Raw genomic sequence first — 23,178 nt, 5'->3', positions numbered from 1 at the left:
ATCTGTGTAAATGGTCCCTATAGCCACAGCTATTGAGAGCACCGAACACCTCCTAATGGGTCACGACAGGCTGACAGGCTTCCAGTAGGATGCTAATTGATTATCCAGCTTTCAGACTCACAATATGTTCATCCAAAGCCCAGCATTCTACCTTTTTGCACCGAACGCTTTTCAGTCACACCGTGCTGGGTTTTATGGCTTCAGAGCCAGAAAACAGACCAAGGTGCATTTCAGGATTTTTAAAAAGTATATATTATTTGAACCTAAATTACCTGTTTTTGCAGTCAGCTGCTGTGAAACTAATTATAAGGAGTCTATATGCATTCAGTTCTGCTTCTTTAAACATGCAAATAGCTCTCTTGTCGTTATTATGGTTCAGTGAATAGGAACAGGGGCAAGGAGGAAGTTTAGCTATTGATTTTGGCAGGGCAGGAACTTCACTACAGAGCTCTCACTTTTTTGACTTGGGTGGAAATTGTGTAAGACCATGATAATAATTATTCTCATCTCTGCTATTTCAGCAATGTTTAAACCTGGGCTTCAGGTTCCCTCATTGCAAAATGGGGATGGTGATCTGTGCATTGTGCTGAAGAGGGTTTCAATGGGTGATTTTTGCATACGTGCCACATTTTGCATACGTGGTTACTACTCAGGTGAACAAGGTGAGCAGCATCTTAATTATTCAGAAATTCCAGATTGTTGTAGTCTCTGATTTGCTAATTCTTAGTGGTGTGGTGCTAATGCTAACCCTCAGCATATACAATCAAAGATGCTGCAAATTAAATACAGTCATCATAGTAGCCACAATTAACTGAAATCAATTTGCATGTTTTTCTGAGAATTTCTTCTGGGAATATTTTTTTTCAGGAGCACCCAGCTTTATCATTAATTTCACAAACCTGGCATGGACCAGAGTGCACACAGAATTATTACTGGTCTCTAAATAGGGAAGCAGCCAGTGGGAACTAAAACCTATCCCTGGCTGAGATCCTGTACTGTGGGTCTGCTCCCCCAGCTGACCCCTTGCATTTTTCTAGTGTTGGGTTTTCCAGTGTGAATTTACTCAAACCAGGATGAGAATTATTGACCCAGTAATACCCATTATTGGAAGTGAATTGAGATCCTTCAGTCATGCTAGAGAGAGAACTGGCGTAGCAAAATGTCCTTGTTTGTCTGCCTGGAGAAAGTATTTAATAAAAAAGACATATTTTAAAATATGTCTTGTAAACTACATATTTGTAGTTTTGACTGTCAGTTTTCTTGTAGTACAAAAGGATGTAGCTCTTGTTTCTCCATCAGGGGGTAAAAAGTCTTTCCTGGCCCTCGGTGCAGGGAGGCAGAGAGCGGTGCAGCCCTCCCTGGTTCCTTAGGACCAGGACTGGTTGCTGGAGCACAGGGAAGTGGTGTGGAGAATCTGCCTGCAGGCCAAGGGCAGAGCAGGCCATGCTAGAAATGAGGGGTTTGTAACTGGCTTCTTGGTGGCTGACTACCAAAGTGCACAAGCACAGGATGAGTGCTGAAACAGGGTAAAAATGTTATTTTACACACACCTTCAAGGACTGAGAGTTCTGAGGGACCATTTTTTTCTGTGCATCGGGCTAAAGGAAAGTGGAAGCCTTGTGATAAATATACAACACAGAACAATAGTTAAACCTGAATAATAAGGTCACGTGGCCATTATTTGAATCCATATTACTAAATGTTCTCATCTTAGTCTTTTGCATCTGTTTATGTCAGTTCTGAGCTATTGCCTGAAGAAAGCCTGGTGTGACATGACACCTGTACATGTCACCTAGTAATGCACTCTGAAAGGGACCCTGTTAATATGTTAAACTTGGAGATTATTAATTGCAAAGCTTTGCTGCTGTATTCTTTTGCTACTAGTTACAGCTGTAACAAAAGCATCCAAGATTTTATGGCTGGTACAGTTCAGCTTCAAATTTATATATCCTATAAATGCCATAATATTGTTATTTTAATCTGTAAATCAGGTTTGTCATGGACTACATATTAAAAATGGCTCCTGTGTCCAATATAACTCCTAGCAGCTCCAATTTTGGTGGATAAGTGTTGATTTTAAAGGACTCTTATGCCCTGAGCTCGTCATACTCCTGACTGCCACAGAACAGCCATGTTATGGAAGATCAAGAGGGAAAAATATTTCTGTGAGTGAAACATTTATTCTTGACAGGCATTGAAAGTTTGCTGGATTTTGAGTTCTATCAGTCCCCCAGAACCCATCAGTCTTCTTTTTTAAAGCTGAAACAAGTGAGAATGATGGGACCAGCCCAGGCAGTTCTGTGCTATTAAACTCCTCCAGCTCCTCCACAAGGAATCACCATTCCCCATAGCCTGGGGGGTATGCCACAAGCACTGCCCATGCTGGCCAGTTGCAGCCCAGCTCCACTCTGAAAGGTCAAAGCAGAGCTTTAAGCCCAGAGAAATTAGCTTTATTCTGAAGCTGGCACTGGTACCTCAGCATTGTGCTAAAATTGGTGTGAAGCCTCAAGAGCAGATCTGGCCTGAGTGCAGCCAGCCTGCAGTGTGGAGAGTGATAGGCTGAGCAGAGTGAAAATGGAAAAACAGCCTTGGTAATTTCATATGAAGCTAGGTCAGTGAAGGGTCAAAAATGGCAGAGCAGGAGCCACATGACACAGGTATTTCCTGTGGCAGAGTTCATTGGCAGAGGATGAAAATTCACCCTCTACTTGGAGGAGCAAGGCCCAGGTGAAGACATCTGGATACCAAAAGCTGGGCAGGATCCAGGGAACAGGGGTTAGCTCAGATATCAGGAGCTGCCTTTAAGCCTTGGCTCCCACAGCAGGTGAGTATGTTTGCCATGTGTTGGGAGATGGCACCCAACAAAGTGTGACACTGGAGACCTGAAAGAGAAGAGGCTGCAGGAAAGACAGGAAAGGGGCAGGTGCAGAGTGAGGATGTGTGTTTGCTGATATTTCATTTGGCTTGCCTGCCCTGGAGAGTGTGGCATCCAGGGGCTGCTGGTAACATTTCTTCTTGGTTCCTTCCTTTGGCCCATCATTGGATTGACACTGACATCTAGCTAAAGAGGTTTGAGGCTTCTGGACTGACTTAAATGTCATCTTATCTAAGAAAGGCAGTGGGAAACAGATCACAGCAAGTGATGCCTGCACTGAGGGGTCAGTACTGCTGCAGCTGAGCAAGTGTGTTTCTTTTTGCCATCAGATCTAGGTGAATACATCAACAGCTGTTAAGTGTCTTTTAGTTGTTTCCATGTGTATTCAAAGATTCTCCTGAACTAATTTTGCATAGTATCTGTTCAGAAGAGAAAGTTACTCATAGAAACAGGCTAATTCCTGGTGAGTTGCAGTGAATGAAAAGAAATATTGTTACTCACAGGTATGAGCTGATCATGTGCTTTCAAAACTTTCAGGGAGACATGAATTTTGGAACACTTTAGGCTGTCTTTTCATGTTATTGATGCTGCCCCTTTTCCAGTCTCATTGCTAAACACCAATCCCACCTGGTCAGGCAAGGAGCTTTACATTTTTAGGGTGATTTAAAGGAAAAGAAAAAAGTACTTTCCAGCTGATATTCTTCTGGTTAAGAATTATGGAGATGAAAATGCTCTCATTCCCCTGCAAAAGGGGATACTGGAGAACAAAAAGTAGCCTAACTTTCTCTTGATTTCCCAAGTCTGCATGGCCTTAGTTGCCAGGGAAAATTTCCACTTAGTCTGACCGTTTCCTTCCCTAGAAGGACAAAGAAGGTGTTTTGCAGTTGCTGATGAATGTTGTTCTGGTCACAGCTGAATACATCAGGACACCATTCATTTGAGTAGCGAAGCTAATCCTGTTATTCAGGACAAGGGCCCTTCATCACTTGGGCTGAAGGAAGATTCCCCAGACCTTGGTTCCTCTCTCACACATACTCACAGAACTGGGGCAGCAGCAGCAGCCCTGGCACCTGACCTGAGCCAGGTGTTACTGCTTTTGTCCATAAGTGATTCAGTGAGAAGCAGTGGGCTTGAGACCTTCCCCTCTGCAGGTCTTATTAGTTATTTTCCATTCAGGCGCTAAAGAAAGAAAAAGTACTTCTTCCAATACAATTTCATTGATTTTCCAGTTCAGATACAATTTCATCTGCATTGAATACAAATAGTAGCACCTTTGGACCAACCTGTTAGTGGGAAGGAAACAAAACCCCTGTTCCTAATGTAGGACAGGTTTCAAATGTTGCAAACAAGAAAAGAACTTGAGTTACCTCTTTGTAACACAGTGAAGAATAAAAATCTCTGCATTTCCAGTAGCCTGCTTTTGCAAAGGTTCTGATCCTATGGTATGGTGGCAATAAAACAGATTGTGCCCTGCCTGTGCACCCAAATCTCAAATGCTTTATGATTGGTTTGCATTCTCATGCCAGCATTTAACACAGAAATTCTTCTCCTCCATCCAGAGTTCAGAGCAGGATGTAAGACATGATAGATATGCTATTAACTCTATTTACACAGTAATTTCCATTTGAACATCTGAGTAAGAAACATGCAGGTCTATCATGTGGTAGTAAAAAATTTTGAATGGGCACATGTGGTGCTTGGCCAGAGAAGCGAGCAAGAGAGCGTAAGTGCCAAACCCCAAACGTGTGCCTGCAGGCTCTCAGTGTGAGGAGCATGGAACCTGCACTACTCTGCTCTGCAGGCATTACAGTCAAATCCTGCTCCCTTTGACTTAAGTATAATTAACAAGGGCAAGGTTTGCCCTCTGAACTGCAGAAACCCATGTGCAATAGTCTTTTTAAAAGCCTTCTCATATCTGTATTTGTGGATAATTTTGGTATTTTAACACTGTGAATTTCTGCGCTCTGTTTACTGGAAGATGTGCCTGACCTTAGCCCTCTAATTGTGCAGTAATTAGCATCTAAATACCATGCAGAACTCCCTGCAAATCAACCAATTGGAATATTAATTCTTTATCTAAATATATCCTTTAAAAAAATAGGCATTGGAGAAGTGCAAACTCAGTCAGTAGAAAACTGTTTTCTCTGCATCTGGTATTTCTGTGCAATGAGGGCGTTTGTATTTCAAGTGTATCCATAGACACAGGAAAGTGTCTCTGAAAGTGAGTAGATCTCATGCCTCCCTCCAGGGTCATGGCTTTAGGTCTAGAGCCCCAAATACTTTATTCTCATATACTCATATACTGACTCCAAGCAAGAAAATCATAATGTGAATATAGTCAGATCTTAGATTCCATTATAGTTGGCATATCACAGGTCTTCTGGACATAACACTACACAGCCACACTTTGTGACAGGTTACAGCCTCAAGTGCTAATCTCCCAGGATATATCCAGGTAATGAATAATGAAAACCAGGACCTCTTCATCTCACAGCTCATGGAAAGCTAGCCATGTCCTTCCCACTACCTACCCATGAGGTAGAGAAACTCTCACCTGGTGTGTGGCCTAGCTTTTAACATGGTCCAGATTGAAAGAACACCAAGGCTGTGATGTTTCAGTACTGAAAAGGCAAAATGTAATAGAATAATTTTATGAGCAGAGAATTTAAAATATTGCCTTTTAGTTTTGTATTTTTAAAAAGACGCTCTTTTCAACTGTTCACTAAAACTATCAAAAATGTTCAAAAGGCATGGACATGGGCAAAAAAATTAACCACAAAGGTTAATCAGCCTCAAAACAGTGCCATGGGGAATTTTCCTCACTGAATGCAAGGTTAATTCTAAAAATCTAGACTTGGAAATTGAGAGGAAAAACCCACAAATGTCAATCTGTAAATAAGAATATTCTTTCCTATCTTGGGCTATTTTATCTGGAGCATGCCTAATATTCATTACTACTTATGTAACACACAAACACACACCCCACCCCAAAGCTGTGCAAATATATCGATCTGTATGTACATTATGATAATCAGCAAGGTTTGGGAACTCTGGTCACTTTAATAATGTGATTTTATTTAATATATGCAAGACTGAAAGCTTTATGTTGTCGGTAGCAAAACATAAAATACTATATGAATTAGGAAAAATCCAATAACAAACAGCAGGATGCTCTATGCATACATATCACTGTTGTGGTTATGAGCAAATAAAAGACTGTACATGATTAACCACAATTTATTCTTACTATAAACTCAGCAGACAGATGTAGAAGACATACTATAATTGCATACACATTTCCTCCCAGAGCTTAAAACCAATAAAAATATGGTAATTTTGTATAACTTAAGACACATTCTTTACCACTTTTAAATAAATAATAGGGTTTTAACATGCTTCCATTGTTTTGCTTTTGCAGTTTTTGGAATAGACTGTGTTTTGAATGCTGATATGTGATGAATTAGAAACAGTATTACCTAAAGGAGACTGATATTTCTGTAGAGAAAGATTTTCTCAGTTAAACTTAGGAACATATTTATTCTACATAGTTTATTCTACAAAGTGCCATCTATTTTAACACTATAGTTTCTCTAGTATTCAGAGTTTTGACTGAGATGGTTTTTTGCATCTTATTTTGCCATCCCTGGAAAGGATATTTTCAATTGCACAAAGTGTCTTTGAATAAATACAAAACAAAACAAATATCCAAGCCAAAATCAGCCTCCAGATCTCAGAAAGTGGATACAAACTTTGATGGTAATTAAAACTACGGAAATACCAATTGTTTCTGTGTTATTTTAAACTAAACATTTCTATACGGACTCCAGAAGTGTAATACAAGTATATCTAAATATACTGTTAATTGCATCAAAATAGTGCATCCATCTGTGAGTTTTGTTCTGAGCTTGCTGAGAGAGTTGAAAATACAGAATGTGATCTGCAAACCAAGCAAGTTACTAAGTAGCTGTGGAAAACTTATCTAAAGATAAAGTTGGTTTGATGAAGTTTCCCGGTGCAGCTCTGACTGTAGCCAAACTAAACTATTTCAAGACAGTCTCAACAAATTCATTGTTTACAAGACAAGTGATTATATTAACTTGACCCTCTTGTCTCTCCTTTCCTACTTCCAAATTCCTTGAAGATTTCTTTCCACTGGTTAAGGTAAGCACCTCTTGAATATTCATTGCCTTGGGCCAGTGCAGATGAGAAATTTCTCGTCAGCCATCCATGTCTTTCTGCTGTGCCAAAAAGGATCTCTTCACCGGGCGTTAGTGGGAGCCTTTTGGAGTCCACTAAGTTACTCTATTTGTTTGTGTTTGTGAACTGGGGAATCCAAACAAATAAAATGGAATGTAGTTGCTGAATACTTAGATCTGTAGTTGGAGAAAGCCAGTTTTTGTCTTAAGTTTTCCAGTCTGATTAATCCTTTTCTAAAACTGAAAGCTGCTAACCTCTGTAGCTGGATCACATGGCAGCACTCTTTTGTCTGTCCCTGTAATGCCACAGTGCACCTTCAGGAAAGCCAGTTTTTTAGGGAGGGTGAAAGCAGGTTGCCTCCACAGATCACTGTAATGGTATATTTTAATTATGTTTCGTCATGCACTTCAGACACTCCAGCAGGACTGCCTAATTAACAAGGTTGTTCAGCTTTCACATAGTATCAATCAACTAGTTGCTGAAAATGTCTTGATCTCATTTTCTGAGATTAAAGTATAAACGAAGGACACTTTGCTCCATTGTTACTAAACTAAGGCACTACCATCTGGTTTGCAAATGTGATATTAAAATCTCTGGAAATGTCTGAGGCCCCAACTCAACAAAGCAGTAAGCACATGCCTACCTTTGAATACCCAAGCAGAGCCATTTACTTCAATGGATTCACATGCTTAAGGTTTAATGTATGCTTAAGCATTTTCTTTTAATCAGGATTTCACAGACTCATTTTGAAATACCAAACTTTTCAAAATAGACAGCAGTGAATTAACCTATTTGTATCATTCGGGAAATCATAGCTTAAATAAATTAATTATCCCCAATAGCTTATCATATAAGGCTCAGTAAGAGTGCCTGATAAGATAATGTAAGTTTAATTCAAAAATCTTCCATGGTGTTTTGTAGTTTCAGTCAAACTGTTAAAAAGGTAATTGCAAGTCATACACAAAAAATGAGAGTGGAGGAAAATGGTCGTGATTAGAAATAATTATCCAGAATATATGATGTCCAAACATTTACTTTTAATATCTGTTTGGAGCAGTAAAATGCTGCTGAGGATTGTTATTATATTAGCAATCGAGTGATGGTTTAAGTAGATTCAAACTAGTTTTGAGCTGAACTATAAAACTTACCTCTTCCTTTGCCCCTCCCAATTTACTACATTATTTGGAAAATTCTGACTTGTGCAATAGTCACAGATAATTTTGCCCAAAATCTGGGGACAGTTTGTGCATTTGCCACCAGCCCCAGGAGGCAGCACACTGGATCCAGGGGTGTGTGATGATGCAGGCAATCAGTTCAGCTCTCAACACTCAGCTCTGGTGCTGTAATGTGCCCCTGCCCTTCCCCTGGCACAGGTCCCCATGCGCAGTGGTCCTTGCTGGGCACGTGGAGCCCTTCTGTGATCCCCAGCGCTGCTCTGGGCCAGCCCAGGAGGAGCAGAGGCAGCAGCAGGAGCAGCAGCCTCCTGCAAAGACCACCCTGCCTTCCCACTGCAAAGCATCACATGGAGAGCACATGCAGTGGAGACAGATGGTGCTCGCTCTCCCTGCAGTGCCATCACTTGGCACTTGCAGAGGAGAGTGTGATGGAAAACTGGATTTCAGTGCTAGGAACTCCAGTTCACCCCTCTGCAAAGAGCAGGAGCAAGACCTCTCCCCCACGAACGAGCCACTTCAGTTCTGTTGTGGTGGCCTATGTGTGAGCTTAAGTGGTGCTGGGGGACAGATTCTACTCGTAAAATCATAAATGGATTTCATTAAACCTACGTGGTCTTTAATATATCAGACATAGTTAAGCCTCAGGAGTTTTAAAAAAAAAAAGAGAGGAAAGAAAATAAGAGAAGAAGATATATTAGTTCATTCCTCTCAGTCCCCTCTCCCCCAAACATGAATCATAGATGTTTCTGTGCACTGAAAAATAAACAAGATTAGAATAAGAGCTGCATAAAAACAAAGTAAAGTGGCCTTCCTGGGAAACAGAAGTTGTTAATACGTGTATGTAGATGTGGTTTGAAATCAGAGATAACATTTTTAAACCTAATTAAAAAAATATATAATCCTTCCGCAAGGAAAGCAAAAACAAGAGTCCAGAACCAGAGAAGGCTGAGTATTCAGTGAAGCAGACTAGAATATGGTCTTTAATAGTTTCACTGGCTTTGAAAATAAGTATTTTAGCGTCCTCTTACCTGCATACACACTTTTTTCCTTAAGTTACATTCCTTGTTGATGTCTTCAAACCTAAATCAAAGGTCAAATGCATACACTTTCCTTATTCTTAATCCTTGCTCTTCGAACAAGTTTTCACAGGCACAGCACATGTTGCCATATTACATTGGGTTTAAAAAATTTTGAAGAATTATTCCTACACTTTATGAATGGTTTTGAAAGGAGAACTTTTTTGTTGTAAACACTGTCTGCACATGAGTATTGGAGAAAGTACTGGTAGATGTAATGTGCTGTATAGTTAGTAACTGTTTAGGTTAAAAAAACCCTTCTGTGTTTCTGTAGTGTTGTTATCTTGAAAACCCACGTAGCAGTAAACCTTTGTGGATTAATGCCTTCGAATCAGCAAAACTGCTTCAGATTAACAATTCTTTTCACTGGTGCCATATTTCTTTTAATTCTATATAATAACAAACATGATTAGCACAGAAGTACCATGCTCTCTATAACCTGTTTGTAATTGGGAGAATCTGCAGTGTGCGTCCTACAGTCCATCTCACACTGAAGATTGAGGTGTAATTACAGTGCAGGCAATCTCATCTCTCGTAATTACAGCTGTCACCATTGATCCAGTTAACCAGGATAACGAACTGCTGAGCCAGAGTTGACAGAGCTTTCTGCCTAAACCCAGATTGCTGTTTAAGAGGAGGTTTTGTGGTTTTTGAGAATTTCTGATTATCAAAACACTGGTGCTTGAAAAAGTAGATAAAAAATATTGTGGATTATGGATTAGAAAACAGAAAGCACAATCTGATTTCACTTCATTCTCACAATTGTAGACTCTCACCTTGCAAGGCAAACAATTAAAATGCAAGGCAACCCCTTAGATAAATGAGCTGGATGTAGAAAGGGGCAGGACTGCTTTGTGCTGTACAGCTCAGGGATGTGCCTGGTCCCCACAAGGGCAGTGCTGTGCAGAGGAGGCATTGCCTGCCTCAGGGCACACCTGCAGTGTGTGCAGAGGGGTGCAGGGAGCCCCCAGCCTGTCAGCCTGGGGTCCCTTGCAGCCAAGTTCTTTCCCAGGGCAGCTGCAGTGCAGCTATTACTTCTCTCTTTTCTCTCTCTGCAGACTGATTTCTTAAAGTTGATTTTAGGAACTCATCAGTACACCACAGTCTAAATTGTTTAAAGAGGAAGATGAATCTCAGTCTGTAAGTCAGAGTCCTAAAGTGTAAGTTTTAAGTTTGGTAGAAAATAAAACCCAGAAGGCTTAGTAGTTCTGACCAGGAAAGGAAATACTCAGATGCCTCTTCAAAAGGAAATTACTATTTTTCAGAAGTTTAATAACAAGAGTACAGCTTCCTCCACTATACTGCAGTACAATTGTTCCCTTTCTGTGCTGTAACTCAAAGGCAGCTGAAAACTTCCCTATAGGCAGCTACTACTACAGATTCCACTGTATTACAACCTAGTGCCTTGCACCTTGGAGGTTGTTATTCTCCAGATTTAGGATAACAAGTTTGTGTAACTGGGTAACAGTTCCATCACAGGGGCCTGCAGTGACTTCACTGGGACCACTTGAGGAATAAAGCACTCTTCAGTGGGTTTAGACTAAATTTTTCATAGCAGAGAAGAATTTTGCATTCTTTAGAGCAGGCACTTTCCCAATCCCAGCTTGGACTGTTAGAATATAATGTACTTAGGCTGCCTCACTTCATGTAAAAACAAGTCATGAAGATGTAAGTGAGCAAAAAGATTTGATACTTGCTTCTTTCGGAAGACACCAAAGTATTACTATGGTAGGCTAAAGGCTACAGTGTTGTGTTTCTGTATCTCTGGCTTTTTAGGAAAAAATACAGGGTTTGAGGAGGTTTACTTTTTCCAGAATTTCTGCTAGTTTCCAAAACTATGTCTTGGGAGAGATTTTGAACAATTTAATCTTTTCCTCACACAGTTTTATCTAGATCTTACTAAACCTAGTAACACTAAAATATGCAGAATGGGCGTTATACCAGTGTTAGCAATGAGTGACAACTGTAAACTCTGAAGCCAAAAAGTTACAAAATGGTTCACCATCAGGTTTAACACATACCAGGAAACTTCTTTCCAAAATGTCACCAGAAGGAACCAGAATAAAGTGGCAGATCCAAAATTTGTCTTAACTGCATCCCTGACCATGGTGATAGCAAGACAAAAAAATACTTTAGGTAGATGGCTGCCTTAGAGAATGCCTCGGAAAAATGGTTTTTTGGAACACATTGGCCATGGAGAAATTTACCTTTCCATGAACAAAGATATCAATTTATTCAGTATGCTGTAAGACAGAACAAATCCACACAACCAAAATCCCCAGCATCTTTCACTTCTCACTAAAACAATATATAAGCACCTTATGTGCAGTACTTTGCCTTTACTTGTATTTATAGCCCCATTGAAGAAAAAAAGTCTATTGGATGTACTCACCATGGGACCATATATACTCCAGCATCTGAGCAGGATATAAAATTATCCACCAGATGCAGTGACTGGCTGTGCACTGTGCAGTCATCTCTGTGTAATGTCAAAAAAAATAAAGTATAAAAAAAAAGGATTGTGAAGCCATGTCCCATCAATAATACAAGGTATTGTAAAAAGGCTGTAAATTGAGAGAACAGCTTGTTGGTTTGGGCTTTGGTTTTGTTTTGCTTCTTCAGTGAATGTTTGTCCAAGAAAAACCTTGCAGTGAATCAGTGTTGTGGTGGTAGCTTTTTTTAAAGAAATATTTCCTAGCTTTTCAATGAGCAGCACAATGAGCAGCCAGGTTTAATAAAGAGTTCTTTTAACATCCATTCAAGTCTTTTGGTTTTCTGCATTTGTATGGAAGACTTGTAATAAGGACCCCTTAGAGGTGTGATTGCTGTAAACTCTGCAGCCTTTCCTTGCCCTCTTCGACCCTTTGCTGTACTGTTGCAGCATCAATCAGAGGGTCTTGAAGCCTTTGGGGAACACTGATTAATTTTGCCAGAGGAGAAGGATGGCAGCTGCTAAGAGCTAGTTCTGCTTCTGTGGATGTCAACAGTAGAACTCCTATTGACTTCAGCAGAAATGGAGGCATGCTTATCGGGGGAGAATATCCTCTTCCAAAGATTAAAAAACAGGTGCATGAACTTGCTCCCTTTCTCAAATATCTGTACACAGCACAGTGATAGATTGGGTCAAAAAAATCACATATGAAGGATGTGACAACCCAGAGCTGAGCCTGTGCTACTGTCCTTCTTTAACCATCATCTCCTGGAGGTCCTCAGCACAGGATAATTCTAGCTGGCTTTATTTCCCCTGCTTTAGATTCACTTTATTTTAACTGGGCTAACCCTGTTAAGCGATATATTTGTCTTGTGTTTGAGTGTTTACAAATGCACCTGTGTCTTGGACTTTTTCAGGTACATTCACTGTTCTACATAATATTAGTGGAGCACAGCTACCACATTAAACTGCCTTTGCAATACCATGCTCCACTGTGTATGTTTTCTGGCTGTACAGCTTAGTATGCATGTTTTATTGATATTCAGAATAAGATCTGTAAACATCTTAACAAATTCTGGAAGGGAGGGAGGGAGGGAAATGTGGTCCACTATCTCTTTGTTTAGCTTTTCCTTTGAGAAAAATTCTACAACTTTCCTTTCTCCCAAAATGTAGATCCATATCCTCTGTAAAAAAATACTGTCCCTGTTCTGCACAGCTCATTAGCACTTCCCTCCATACACTTACTTCTGGTGCCATTTATTTCTTCTGATATCATATTATGCAAATGTAATACACAGCCTTGGTGTATAAATAAGAAGCCTTCCTTAGCACTTATTTCTTTTTTCAAGCTCTACAAAGTGCATTTCACAAGCACAGTTGCTCTAAAACAATTGCACGAATTGGATAACAGATTAAAAATATGCGTGAGAAGAAAATCCCCAAACAGTTAATCTTAAAGGTCACAGACTAAAGTAGTTTAACTTCATAAAATGGGATCCTGAGTCCTAAAGGCTGGCCAGGAGAACCTTGGAATGTCTTATCTGAGGAGAGGTGAAAATCTTTGCATGTCTAATGCCATATTTATGACTAGACAAGCTCTAAGGAAGTCTGTGGTTGGTTTTTTTGTAATCCTAAACACATCTGTTTTGTTAATTGGGAAGAGCTTTTAATGAAACTGAATGGTGGGTGCTTTTTAAGTAACCCAATTCAATAACTACATCCCTGCTTGAAAGCTGAAGCAAGAACTGCTGCTTTTCCCAATAGTTGTACATATTTGGAAACAATTGTTCAGTTTTATACATTTACCAGGATGTGTCAAAATTAGAGCTGGATTTTTCTGCTTGTGTCTGGCCTGGAAAGAATATATTTAAATGTCAGTCTCAGCTGACGCAAAACATTTTGCCTGACCTAAGAGAAAGAACTTGATTTTCTAAGAGAGTTGTTTATGGTTTTTTCATCCCAAAAACCAAATGGGTCTGTCAGTTTCAAAATGCAATGTTATTTTGGAACAAAAAGTCAAAATATTTCACCTAGAAAATGTCAATGAATAACATTTATACTTCTCTGAATTTACTCTTTTGGCCAAACTGTTTTACAACATGATCTGACTTTCTGAATAGTTTCATTCCCTCTGAGACTGCATATCTGTAAATTTTATATACCCTGAAAATACTTTCAACCCTCTCTACTGAACATGCAGGTACTGCTAAGGTCTGTATTAGCTTGAGCATCACTCTGCAAGAGCACATCTTTAGGTGGTGAGGTCTGCCCCAGGCTGCCCATGGGGCTGTGGCCAAGGGCAGTCCCTGGAACAGTTTGCCTGCAGCCAGGCAGGATCAGGCCAGGTTAGGATCTCTTGCTCTCAGAATGCATGTGCCAGCTTGCTCTGTGACTCTGATCCTCTTACCTCCCTGCAAAGTCTTGCCTCCCCTCATATCTACACATATCTAGGGCCTGATCCTGGAAATTGTTGCCAGTAAATTTCACTGCCAGGAGATTCCTTTGAAGGCAAGGCAGCTGTTCCCAGTATGACCAGGAGCAGGTGTGGACAGGAGCAGGCCTACAACCCATGCACAAACACCTGTGCACTGTATTTGTGTGTGTTCATCTTGTACAATGCTAAGGAAGTTGTGCTAGTAAAGCCCATTTTCCTTGAAGATTGTCAGTCTTAGTAAGAACTAAGAAACTAGAACAAAGCCATCATGAATTCTAATGTATTTGAACATATGGCCCTAGGACCCGTTATTACCATATCAGTCAGATAAAGGAGTGGGAGAGTGGTTGCAACAGCACAGAAGGAAAAATGTTAACACAGCAAAAGGCCTCTTTTAATTTTAAGGAAATATTCAGTCTGTGAATTTAGTTTCCAACTTTAAAAAGTCTTGTGGATAGTATCAATTTCTTTCAGTTTTTATTCAAATACTATTTTTTCATTATAGATTAAGTACTTATTTTCTGTTTAAAATTGAGCCTATTCTGTAAATCTGCCTTTAGAGGGAAGGGTGTTTGAAATACTGTGTTTGCTCATTGTTCATGGGAGGCTAGGGAGGTAAGTAAACTAATCTCAAGCAAAAAGTGAATTCAGGTCAGAGTCCATTTCCAAGGCACATCTAAAAAGCTAATCAGTTCATTTAGTCTCTGTCCTCCAGCTCTGAAATGTATATCAGCAGCAAATGTACAGTTCCCAGGTCTCCAAACAGCCATCAGCTGATTCTGCCAGTTGCATATGTGTGAAAGAGAGAGGGAAATGTATGAAACCATTTAATTATATGTATCTGGAGCAAGAACTGGACCTGGGGTTGCCACGAGCTTAATGAGAGGTTTAATCAAGTTTAGCTGAGATCCTCTAGAATTTCCAGCCATTTCAGACATGGGTAGTGTGACTTTTTCCTGCTAATCCTCTGTAGGCATAAGAGCAGTTGCAGAATTTTTTGAGGATGCAAAAAATGCATTTAATAGATGAATACAACTTGCCATGGGCATGGAGGCCTGGCAGCAGGTTAGGGAGTCAGGAAAAGAGGTCTGGTTGAGTTTCCTGAATGCAGATGGTGCAGAGCCAGGATGGATGGTAGTGTCTTGTGACAAACTACTACCACCACATTCCAAAGCATTGCACCATCTGGATTGTGATCGTTTGAAAATTTCATGGTTTATATGTCATTAAAACATTTCTAAAGCTTTCCTTGAGTTTTATACCAATCTTTCTTCTCAGTTTACAGCTAGGAAAATACAGAAACATTTTGATAATTGCTTTTAATACTTCCATTAGCCTGCATCAGCTTCCTTTAAAAGGATTTTTCTTTGAAAATATTCCAGTGTCTTCTGTCTTTCCACAGATATCCACATTAATCAGTTTTCTCAAGACAGAGCAAATTATCTAAGATAGATTTATCCTGCTAAAGGAGAGGATAAGAAAGGAATCTGGGAAGAGCTGAAGTAGTTCTTGCATTGGGTCTGTTTTCCAACAGCTCCAGCATGAAGGAGAGTTGAGGGTGGACTCTGGTTCTGGGTTTGCCATGCTCACTGGGGACTGGCATCATCCTGCCCTGTGCAGCGTAGCCACATCTGTCATCAGGGAATGGAACTTTTGCACTGAAATGTACACACTCAGTCTGAGCTTTTGTCAATAGGATTTTCTACCTTCTGCCAATGGGATTTAGGTTTATGCAGTAAGGAATATGATTTTAGCTTGGAAAGGAAAAAATAAGAGGGTTTTTCTACTATATTACAATAAACATCTAAGTACTTTCTTCTATTAAGTTTTAGTCAGGTAGGATTCACAACAGGCTAAACCTCAGTCTAGGAAAGACCTTAAGGCTACAAGCCTGATTTCTTGCTTCTGGCTCAGTTTTGCAGTTAAATCTTACTGCAATATTCATTGGCTTTGTTGGGCTTTTTTTTTTTTTCCTTTGTCATTTCCTTTTGTACTGTATCTTTGTGTCTTCATGATGTCTTAAGGAAAAATTTCTCATTACCCACAAAAAAGGCAGGCAGAAACTACTTTGTAATCTTGAATATGAGCAAACTTAATACTAACTGACACCTAGTCAAAAGAAAGGGATGAAAGCCCTTGTGAAAATTTGTCAACACCTTGAGACTAGAATATCCCAAAAACTTCCTAAAAACTCACCACATACAAGTATAAAATTACTTGCCAGAAGATTCTGAATGAAGCAAAACAAGATGTAAAATATTCACTGACATCACAAACAGAACGAGAGGCTAAATTTGTGCGCTATAAATTCACTATAATTTGTTTACTCAGCTTCAGCCAGTTTATAGGTTATGCTGGAAATCTGCCAGCTTCTGGTACAGCTGAGGCTCAGTAATTCAAGAAGAAACCTTGTTACTGCTTATGATAAGAGGCTCTCAGTGCTCCTTATGAGATGGAAAGTCAAATGAAATGAAAGTAGATCTTGATGTGTTCCACACTGAATTTCAATTCTCCTTGTGGGCAAATGGGTGAGAACATTGTCACTGGGTGTGTGCTGCCAATGGGGCTGGTAGGCCAGGCCGAGGGGCTGGTGCCATGTGTCAAACACCAGTGTCCAGGAAAGAACAGTTGTCGCTCCGATTGGGAACGGCTTTAAGGAACGACCATGGACTCTCATGGGAGTCAGACAGGAGAATTCCTAGTTTATTGCTTCAGCCCTGTCTTATAGACAGATACGTGGAAAAGTACAGAAAGGAAACTCTTATTGGTTAACAAAGTACTACACCACTATCATTGGTCAGGGGCACTCTGCCCCCCTTGACTGTCTCTTGCAAGGAGAAACAACAGGTTGCAAAACAACACCTGCAAGGCTGTTTTAGTATCTCTGAGAATTGTTTTAATTCCTTCTCATGAATTTCCCAGGCTAGGCTTCAGTCAGGCCTGAGAGCTATGTGGCCTGCAATAACTACAGGCACTCTGGTTCAGATTTAGCATCCATAAACAGTGGTACCCACACAGAAAACATGGAAACAAGCAATGGCCTAGGATTTTTCCAAGAGGATTATTACAGGGCCTCATGGCCCAAGAAAACTATGACCACCAACTATTGAGAAATTTCTCTTTATGCCCTTGAATCATGCCCAGCTTCTGCACGTGCTGGATAACAGATTGCTGGTAATGCAGCAGAGGGCAGCAATGGAAAATGACCCTTGGAGATTCCATGCTCTGTGTATTTTGCAAACAGTAAACAGGCATAGGGTAAATAAAACATAAAAAGACCAAAGCAGAACAAACCCTAAATAGATCCTCTAGGAGTAATCCTCCAAAAGAAGAACGTTCAGGCAATGGTACAACTTAGAAATTGTCAGTTTAAATATTATTTTCTCCTTATCCTCAGCCTTAAGCAAATCTTCTGCTAAAAGAGTGGGGGCCACAAATCAAATTGCCTCTGGGGCACTTGGAAGCCCAGTGGTTCAGTATCATGCTACTACATGAGAAATGCTGTGTGGAAAAGACTGTTCACATTCCATTGTCTATGCAAGAGATATGAAGAGAGCATATTCATAGCAATGAGAAGCAGAAATTCAGTATTTAACATCTGTGCACAGTAATAATTTAAAAGGGCCTTAACACAGATGACCAGCTCATGCAGCCTGTGTACTTCTGGTGGGTTTAGTGACCAGTTGCTGAGGAGCAACCTCAGTGTTGTTGCCATGCCTTAAAAATACAATATTTTCAATGAGACAGTGTCCCTTGGTTATTGAAAATAAATTAAGTTTGTTCTATCAGTCTGTTCCATTTTAATCTGATAAAATTTAAAAAAACACTTCTGTGACTAAACCCTAGGTTTTTAGGGTTAAACAATTTTCTGTGAGTCAGCTAAGAGTAATCTGCTACAATCAGAGCTCTGGATAATGGCTATATTTCAGACATACATTATGTGCACTTTAAGCAGATAAGTGTTAAAAAACGAAGTTGAAATAGCCTTCCTGTGAACTGTGCTAATACAGAATGGGAAGGATAGCCTAACTGTGAAACTTGAAAAAAGGAGGAGAAGAGATCATTGAAAAAACTTATTTCTGAAATGGTGAGCATGCATGAGGAACACAGGAAGACAGAATTATTACTGTGTCCGAGCTCTTCATGCCCTGCAGAAGCAAAGAGGGTAATTTGGATCCATTTTCATTTACCAATCATGCCTTTTGAAGTGAGGAGTTTGGCAAGGGTGTTTATGACTTGTTTAACAGTTACTAAATGAGCCTTTCTGTTAAAAAATCAAGCTGACTGTGACTCAGTAACATCTCAGATGCTACTACTGGTTGATTGTATTAAATTGAATGATGTCTTGAGATTTGCATGGCCCTCAGAGAACTGTCACTTACAGGATTTAACTTTTATTCAATGAACAAACATTATGCTGAGCTAGAAAACAGTAAGCAAATAAATAAATAAATAAATAAATAAAAATCATCTTGGGTGATTATAAAGATAAGTGTGCCGGTATTTGATTTGGAGAGCTCTGCTCAGACATGCAGCAGGGATTTACACTTCTTCCCAAATGTTCTTTTGGAGATATTTACTGTACCTACAGCAGACTTTGCTGAAATCGCATTCTGCAGGATACATGTAATGTGATTTGAAATCAATAAGATAACTCCAGTGCTTCATTTTAAAAAAGAAACTTCGTGAATTTTGAACGAATTCTATGCAAAATGCACTCACACTGCAAATACTGCATTAATCATTCCCCAATTTTATCTTGATTGAATGGCAACTTGTTACCACCAGTATTTCTCAACATATTTGTTTCATAACCATATGAATGACAGAGGCAAACGATGCTTGTTAAATATATACATTGATATTTTTTACCTTCTGTTGCTACTTGAGGTAATCTTAAAATACATGCTTCACCTTCAAATGTGACAGCTGTTTAGTTTTGTTTTTATTTGAGAGCTTCAACCCATATTAGATTAGTCAGTCTTTGGTGTTCTGCAGGAGCTGTCTGTATTCCAGGCTGCAAAAACAAAAAATATTTTTTATCTGGCATATTAAAGCCAGCATATTATAAAATCAAGCACAGTATCATCTTTACAATATAAAATGTGTGAATCATTTATATGATTTTTGCTGTCAAATGTTGTTTGACAATCATCGTTTGATAATGAAATGTATAATTAATAATAAAAATGCCAACATCTGTTAGATTGCTATTACAGACTGATGCTAAGTGTACTACTTGGAATATGTCATCATTAACTTAATTAATATTAAAATCCTTTAAATACAATTTGTTTTCATTAGTTGCTAATTTAGGAAGATGCAAGGCATACCGAGTAGGTTCTGTTTTTTTCACTTTGTCAATAACCAAACTTCACAAATGCTTTTCAAACTGTTTAATTAATATAAATGTCCTATTAGCAGATTAATCCAGTTAGATGAATGTTGTGTTCAACTGGGATTGACTCAGCCTTTGCCTTAGCCAGGCTTGTCTTTTTATGGGGACACTCTCTCTGGGGATGTTGTTTTGCCTGATGTCCTGCCCACTAACCTCTTTAATTGTTCTTTCTGCTTTTTGCTGCCAAAAGCAGACACGTTTAGGTGCTCATTCAACTCCAACTGCAAAATGCAGGCCCTTGAGCTAATATTATGCAGTTATACAGTGCATGTTTATAGCCCTCAGACATTCTCCTGCTCATTGAAGAGAAAAGGTTCTGAGGTCAGGCTCCCCTGGAGGTCTGAACGGCAACTGAATGAAAAAACCTCCCCATGAATTTATGTGTGTATATATATATTTGCTTACCTGTGTATGTAGGTGTCTATTTACTACATTAACACTTACCAAGAGAATTACTGGGCACTGGGAAGGTTGTGTGCTGAACAGAGGCCATTGTAGAGAAGAAATTCCCATTTCTTCTATCGTGCCATCTGCAGGGAAGGTCTTATCTCTGGGACAAACTGTGAGGGACTGCAGAAAAACAACCTATAAAGCAAGCCTGCCTATCTTTTAACATGCAAATTAAAGTCATCCTCCAGTAGTCTGAGGGCAACCTAGGGATTTGCTGAGGCCATCTGAAAGCTGCAAAGCTGTTCAGTAATGGGGGTGAAAACATCTGGCTGTGGATGAAGATCTCCCAGAAACATCCCATTCTTCTGGTCACAGCTGAATTGGGAGGCATTTTGTAATTTTTGTGCTTGGAGTCTGACAGTCGTGTGTGTCCCTATAGTCTTTCTCTGAAAAGCTGCTAAGGCTATTGAAAACAGTAGAACCACATAGACACATTTCATATTGATTTATGAAACTGATATCTAAATATTTGTGATGATTGATAAAATCAATTTTAAAATAATCCCTACATTTTTGCAACAGTGGATGTTGCAAATTTTCATAGGAGCAATGCATACAGCAAAGACTCACCACATGGTTCTTCACATGTAATTAAAGCTGTCCACAAAAAGTGCCCAGATCTCCACTTCCTGCCTGGGAAGAGATCAAGCTGGAATGAGAAACTGCTTTTTTTTTCACATCCTTTTCCTCTTCATTAAACTCTCCATCCACCATTTTGTAGCAAATGCAATAGAAAGCAACTATTGCTGGTTTTGTGGAGTTACAATAAATAATTCATGAGTTGGAATTAACAGATTGTGAAAATACACTAATTAGGAAAATGAAAAAAAAAAAGGAAAGCCAGCATTTATGCTGACCACAAAGATAAGACATTTCTTCAGTTCACAGCGATAAGGAAATTAAAATCATCAGTGAGGTTTTGTACATAATTTAACAAGAAGAGTGATGCCATATTTCAATATGAGCTGTAACAGCTTAGTGTCCTGTAGTACCTTTGCTTTTGTAGTATTCCTCCACCTGCAGAAGGAGGCTGACACCTTCTCAAATGAAAGTTTTCAAGCTAAGCTGGTTCAGTTTGATTGGCATAAATTTGGGGAGCTCCCAGGTGCAGCTGAGCTGGCTGACCTGAAGGAGCCTCCAGGAGGGGGAAAGGAGCAACCTTTGTCATATGGGCTGAGGGCACTCATCTCTTCCACCAGGACTGGGCTCTATTTCTGTAAAATCCCCTCAGCTGGATGTGTCAGTCCAATGCCTGAAGTTAGGTGAGATGAGTCGCACCTTTTGTCCTCATCACTCATGGGAAGAGTGACTAATTTCTCCTAACCACTCTCAGGAGCCAAGAGAAGTTTAAGACGCAAACAATTTGTTACAGCTTTAGTGAACATTAAAGCAACCAGAAAGGGATGCAAGAAGCAGGCTGCTCCAAGGCTTTGTTTTCATGTGAACAGCTTCCCTGTTGTATGACCTGTATGGGGCAGTAGGATGGAATAATATTTTCAGTCAGGCTATTAGCAATGGGTCAGAGATTTGGGGTTGGTTCCACTCCAGAAATTTTTAATAGTGGATTATAATTCAGCTCTGGATATAAAGACTACCTGAGTCAATGATTATTGAAGCTATTTATTTAATGAAATTTGGAGTAGATTGTGTGGAAAATGGAAGAAGAAGAAAAAAAATAATTTTTTTTGCATTTAGTTTTTACCATCCTAATTTTTAAAGTCACAGTTCTGTGCTCACATTCTCTATGGCCTCCAGCCTTCTGTTCCAACCTGAGTGAAGGAAGTGCTCCAGTCTGCCAGTGGAGCTGCTGTGACAATGCCTCCCTCCTTCCCTTCAGGCAAAGCAAATCCGTGCTGTGCAGAAGGTGCAGGCTTGGGGGGTTAGAGGTGTGAGCTGACTGTTGAAGAAGCTTAGCCAGGTGATCAGAGTAAGCCATTACCTCTGGAACCAGAAGTGGGAGCTTATCCACGTCTAAGTGACCAGACTAGAAGCATGCTGAGGATGTGTGATTCCCCCTGTGCCTAACCCTGTTAGTCCCTTTTCCCTCAGTCTCCCTTTCCTTCAGTTTATTCAACAGGAGCAGCTTGGTATGCAGCAGTAGAGGTTGGCATTGCTGCTGTTACAGTATATGTGTGCTTTCATTTTAAAAAAATGAGAAACTAAGAAATTTGTAAAATCTCTGATACTGCTTAATATATTTTTGACATATTTGAATATATTACCCCTTAAGTAGTTCAGCCAATAAGCATACTCATTTCCAAATAAAGATGAGCACCCTTTAGCTAGCCACATGTTTTATGCAGAGGAGATCAATAGTGTTTACTAGTCTGCAAAAACTGGAAAAATACAGTATTCTGCAAGCAGAGTGTGCTGGGTCTGCACACTGATACCACTGAAATCAAAATTAAAATGTACTGATTTTAGTGGGAACAAGTTTCAACTTTTATAAAAAGAATAAGGACAAAGCCAAATCAGTTAGGTATTCTTCAAAGAATAAGTTGTAAGACATAACACTTACTGTAAAAGGAAAAAAAAGAATAATATTCCTGCCACAACTGGTCTATAGTAAGTGTAATATACTAATGCAAGTATAATATTTCCATTGGCTCATGTATCCACTTTATTTGACACATACAAGAATTGCATATGTCTAATAATCTGTGTTTTTAGCATGAGAGAAGCTGGGTGTGGTCTGGCTTCCTTCTTGCAGAAGTCTATCCACTGCGCTTCTGCCATTATCATTATTATTGGTCTATCTAATTCCCATAATGAAAAATGCAAACAAAAGGGCTTCTGATTTCTGCACTCTATACAGAACTATGTACCCTCTACCCTTTCCCTAGTCCAGGTAAGATTGTTATCTTAGATAGTATTGTTTAATCAGTGATTGAAATGTAAACAAATCCCATTTTCCCTTTGAGCTGTTAATGGTTGCAGTGTATCTTTTCAGCCTGCCTGGGCTTTAGAAGCCAATGAAGTTTCTTGCAGAGGGTACAGTATTGCAGTTTGTGCATATACCATTAGCCATTTGAGGATATTTTATAAAGCACCCACGAGGTCTGAAGGAGAGAGCCCATCACATGAGGCACTGTAACCAGTCAGGTTTCATTTCTGGGTGTTTTGCAAACCACCTCAAATCCTC

General features: G+C 39.6%; 1 protein-coding gene and 1 long non-coding RNA gene across 36 annotated transcripts in view; one reads left to right on the top strand and one right to left on the bottom strand.

The window, feature by feature from the left end:
• Positions 1 to 23,178, top strand: part of SEMA6D (semaphorin 6D) — a 227,490-nt gene that overhangs the window by 149,652 nt on the left and 54,660 nt on the right. The window lies entirely within an intron of this gene.
• On the bottom strand, positions 14,433 to 21,175 carry LOC111934125 (uncharacterized). 2 transcript variants are annotated; one of them, XR_002867038.2, is made up of 5 exons: positions 21,029 to 21,175; positions 20,607 to 20,669; positions 20,031 to 20,156; positions 17,199 to 19,205; positions 14,433 to 16,822 (listed from the first exon to the last, which is right to left on the bottom strand). It is a non-coding gene; the product is annotated as an uncharacterized LOC111934125 (long non-coding RNA). The 2 variants fall into 2 exon arrangements; XR_015275615.1 differs by lacking the exon at positions 21,029 to 21,175 and adding an exon at positions 20,962 to 21,011.

This window comes from Cyanistes caeruleus, chromosome 13, assembly GCF_971803275.1.
Source record: "Cyanistes caeruleus chromosome 13, bCyaCae1.hap1.1, whole genome shotgun sequence".
NCBI lineage: Eukaryota > Metazoa > Chordata > Aves > Passeriformes > Paridae > Cyanistes > Cyanistes caeruleus.
Note: the sequence above shows the minus strand (reverse complement) of the source record. Positions and strands in the feature narration are given on the sequence as shown.